We start from the raw sequence: 5320 nt of genomic DNA on the forward strand, positions 1-5320 counted from the left end.
TTCAACACACACGCACATACATGCACACACACCCTACACCTAAAACAAAAGAATGATCAAAGGGATTTCTACTATATATGAAGAACTTTTTTATTCTTTCTATTTTAATACTACAAGTAGTATAGCATTGATACTATACATATATTTATGTTCTACTATCTATTTAATTTCTTAAAGTTTAATGATAATTGCTCCTTAAATTGATTTATAACCCATGAATGGCTTGTGAGATACACTTTGAAAAACATTATCTTAGACTGTATCCAGTGTAACTCCAGAGGTGCAGAGATGTTACTTAGCTACTTACCCGAAGGTACACAGAGAAGAATAAAAAAGAGAGAAGTATATTTTCTCACATCCACTGATTTCCATCACAACACAGCTCAGTTATTTCTGAACCTGATTAATTTAGACAATTTGGACTCACCACATTCATGCTGTTGTCCTTCACTTTAGACTAAATTCATGTTCTTATAATTTGATAAATAGTCTGTAACTTGCCATTGATTGGGCCAAAGTTTTAGTGAAACAAATGGAAATGAAGTTTTTTTTCCAGGTCCTAATCAGGGGAGAGTGTATATAGCAGAATAGTTGAGACCCGGCGGATTTGGAGTCACATGGACATGGTTATAAATCTCAGCTCCAACCCTCTCTCATTTTGTGATTTTGGGCAAGAAGCTTCCCTGTGACTGAACTTACTCAACTGTCAAATGGAGTGACAACAACAGCCTTACAGAGTTGTGTGGATGGGGTGAGGTCAACTACATGAAGTATGTGTGTGTCAGTTGCACAGGTCTCAAGCTTGGCAAGGACTTGGTATATGTTGATGTTATGATGAGGGTGGCCATTAGAGAAGTCAAGCCTAAGGGAAATTGAGGCAGTCCTGTGAACAGAACCTAGAAGACCCAGGAGAGACCAATGGAAACTACATTCAACTAAATGTGAAAAGAGGGGACTCTACTTGGTTTCCACTGATTTCTAGGTTCCTGAGGTGTGTATAAGATACTAATAAGCCCTTACATGAAAATTCCTTATGCTGATTGACAATAGAAATGAGAAGAGCATTAAATTAACAAATGATAGATTTTTAAAAAATATTTTATTTATTTATTCATGAGAGACACACACAGAGAGAGAGAGAGAGAGAGAGAGTGAGAGAGAGAGAGGCAGAGACACAGGCAGAGGGAGAAGCAGGCTCCATGCAGGGAGCCTGATGCGGGACTCGATCCTGGGACTCCAGGATCATGCTCTGTGCTGAAGGCAGGCACTAAACCGCTGAGCCACCCAGGGATCCCAACAAATGATAGATTTAATAATGAGCTGGAATATAAGGACTCAGAGATAAAATTTCAGTATCAGTGCTCAACCCAGAATGGACTGGAAATAGAGAAAGATTGGGCTTTCTTAAAGAGGCAGATTGTAGTGGGTGGCTCTTCTGTTGCTGTCACCTTTCAGAGCAAATGATATCAGGACATCAGCTGGCTGGAAGGCTCAGTCTTTTTGCTAAGGGCTCAACCCCTCCTCCTCTTCCTCTCACCTTATGATACTTCATTATATGCACAAAACTGCAGAAGCGGCTACATGCAGTAGCTCTGTGTCCAGCTGCCTGTATAGATGGAGAACCTAATAACAAACCTGTAAGAATTTCCAACCAAGAACAGAATAGGCATTTCAGAGACTAGCTGTATCTTTATCATTTAAAGGAGAATCCGAAGAGATTCCAGTATAGATGTGAGCACTCTGAGCTTTTGTGCTCTGATACACTGTGGTAAGAGGCCTGACTGCATCGATAAAAAATACTCAGCTTTGGTCATTGAGACAAATTCCATGATGATGAAAGAAACAGATAATTCCAGTGTTCCCAATATGAGTAGTTTTGGCCAAAGGCAGAAGTAGTCTGGGTAGGAATTAAAGTGTGTCCTGTATGTGTGAACCTCCTTTTCAGAAGTCAGTGAGGGAGACGTCAGCATTGTGAGTAGAGTGCCCCAATTCTATTCATGCCTCAAATTGCATTATCACTACATCTGGTAACAGGGCTGCCCCTCTTCAGATGCATCTGTGCATAGCAGATGGTGCCCCAGAACTGGATCCTGTGGCCAGAGGGTCCTCTGCGCCCCCATCCTTATCATGAGGGCTGAACGCTGCCCTCTCGGGTGATGATAACCCTGCATTGGATCTGTGTAAATGCTAGCTCAGAGAATCTTCTCTCCATCCTGGGAACTAGACTTTATTCCCCCATTTTTAAGTCAAGGTAGTGAGGGTAAGTGACCCTTTAGAAGGAGGAATGGGGTTAGAAGCCAAACTTGGCAGAATCCAAACCCCCTGATGAAGCCCGATAGGAGGCCATGAGCACAGAGGTGTCTGTCAGATGTCTGGTGTTCATGTGCCAGCTATATGTCTTTTTTTTTTTTTTAAGATTTTATTTATTTATTCATGAGAGACAAAGAGTGAGAGAGGTAGAGACACAGGCAGAGGGAGAAGCAGGCTCCCTGCGGGGAGCCTGACGTGGGACTCCATCCCGGGTCTCCAGGATCAAGCCCTGGGCTAAAGGCAGCACTAAACCGCTGAGCCACCCGGGCTGCCCAGCCAGCTACATGTCTTACTAGCTCAGGATCTTGGAACATTTTTTTCCATCGTGGTTTTCCTATCTGTAGGGTAGATAGCATAAAAGCAGCTACCTCAAAGCATTGTTTGAGGGGCAGCCTGGGTGGCTCAGTGGTTTAGCGCCACCTTTGGCCCGGGGCATGAGCCTGGAGACCCAGGATGGAGTCCTGCGTCGGCCTCGCTGCATGGAGCCTGTTTCTCCCTCTGCCTGTGTCTCTGCCTCTCTCTGTCTCTCTCTCTGTTTCTCTCATGAATAAATAAATAAAAATCTTAAAAAAAAAAATAAAAAAAATTGTTTGAACATGTGAGAGAATGTATGAAAATAATTTAGCACATTTGGCACCTAAAAACTGCTCAGCTAACATTACCTTTCATGCTTCTCATCTTTCTGGGGCTTTGGAAATTGAACTATGTCTAAATTGCTGTATTCAGTCTCTAAGATCCCTTAAGCAGATTATTTAAGGTGTATGCTGCTTGCTTTCTGGTTCTGGGCATGTAATATTCTTTTTCTTTTTAGAGAGAGAGAGAGTGAGCATGCACATGAGTGAGAGGTGGGGGGTGGAGGGGAGAGAGGGAGAAAGAGAATCTTAAGTAGGCTCCATGCTCAGCACAGAGTCTGGCCTGAGATCATGACCTGAACCAAAATCAAGAGTCTGATGCTTAACCAACTGAGCCACCCAGGTGCCTCTGGACACATAATATTCTTAAATAAAATGTTTTAACTTTTTGAGAAAAGAAAAGCTGCATCTATAACTTTTTTTTTTTTTTTTTTTTGTAGACTTAATATGAACTTCTCTTTTGCTGATCGCTTTAAATAGCCTTCTAATCTCATACAACCACTAATGTCCCCTTGAACTGGGGAACTGTTAGGTGAAAATATCAACTTACACCAAGACAGCCTTTTACATTTTCAGGTGTGCTTACCATGACATTGGTCCATGATCACTCACTTGGTAGTAATATTCCCAGTGTTGGTGTAACAGAGCATCTGGGCTAGGCTAGAGCTGTGGCCCAGGTCACTCCTGTGAGAGAGCCAGGCTATGTGCCCAATGTGGAGCCCAACACAAGGTTCGAACTCATGACCCTGAGATCAAGACCTGAGCTGAGATCAAGAGTCAAAAACACTTAACCTACTGAGCCACCCAAGCACCTCTGTATTTTCTTTTTTAAAAACATACTTGCAAATCCTAAAACAGTGCTAGTAACACTGAAAACATTTAGAGCAAAATTTCTTTCTAATTCCATTCTTTTGTGGCTTAAAGGTTGAGTGCTTGTTAGTGGACTATGGTTTCTTCTTGCAAATCATCACATTTTTCTGTGTTATGACTCACACTAACAGGAAGACTAATGACGTATCTTCTTAGCAGTGACCAGAATGTGTTCTTTATTACTTAAAAGTGCGATAGATTCACCAACACTGAAATTGGATATGATCAAGGCTGAATGATGACAGAAGGAAATGATGCATTTTCTTAGAGGACAATGGTACAACTTACTTCCCACCCCACTTTTTATTTTTATTTTTTATTTTTATTGTTTTTTAAAGATTTTATGTATTCATGAGACAGAGAGAGAAGCAAAGACACAGGCAGAAGGAGAAGCAGGCTCCCTCCGGGGAGCCTGATGTGGAACTCAAGTCCAGGACCCAGGGATCACAATCTGAGCCAAAGGCAGACCACTGGGCCACCCAGGTGCCCCCTCCCCCTTTTTAAAACAGAGGAATGATGATAAGTATAGCAATCATGATACAGTGAACACATGTCCTGAAAAATATGTCTACCTGCACTGAAGATGCACTCTGAGTTGCTGTAACTTACCATTAGGAATAAATGATCTACATATTTTTTAAAAAGACTTTTTATTTATTTATTCATGAGAGACAGAGAGAGAGAGAGGCAGATACACAGGCAGAGGGAAAAGCAGGCTCCATGCAGGGAGCCTGATGTGGGACTCGATCCTGGGTCTCCAGGATCAAGCCCTGGGCTGAAGGCAGAGCTAAACCACTGAGCCACCTGGGCTGCCCTGATCTACATATTTCTTATGCAGAAAAATATACAGTATTTGAGAAAAGTCACTAATTAGATAAAACTGTCCCTGCCCCCTTCACCACACTACCCCTATGAGTTTTGAGGAGTTTGCTTTATTTACCAGAAATTTTATTAGCTTTTGAGAATTTGAAATTGTATTGCTATTGGAGTGGGCCAGGGGAGGTATAACATAACTGGGTTTTTGTTTCTCTTGACAAGCTGTTGAGTAATCTGAGTGTGTCAGTTTCGTGGAGATTCCATCTCAGCATTTTTTCCTTTGAGATTTTTTGTTTCAAATATGCTGAGTTATTACTTGGATAATGTCTTTGGAATAAACTATAAATCAGATATATGAAATAAAAACTGTTATGTCAAAGTGTTTGATTTAGATCTGGCTGCTAAACTGAGGATTAAGATTTGAAATGTAGAATGTTGCTTTGTCCACACCCTTGCCTCCCCAACTTTTCCCCTCTCCCCATTCCTATGATTTTAGGCCAGAGGGAAGGAAAGTGGGAGAAAACACTGGACCTTCTACTCCCTCCCTTGTGTTTCAACCATAGTTCCCTAACAGACGTTCTTTGCTGAGTGCCTACTTTGAACGAGGTATTGTCCAAATAATATTATATCTAATCCATTCAAGAACTTGATGGGAGCTGCTATTAGTGTCCTCATTTTCCTGTTGAGAACAC

The sequence above is a fragment of the Canis lupus genome, chromosome 1 (assembly GCF_011100685.1).
Source record: "Canis lupus familiaris isolate Mischka breed German Shepherd chromosome 1, alternate assembly UU_Cfam_GSD_1.0, whole genome shotgun sequence".
NCBI classification, from domain to species: Eukaryota; Metazoa; Chordata; class Mammalia; order Carnivora; family Canidae; genus Canis; species Canis lupus.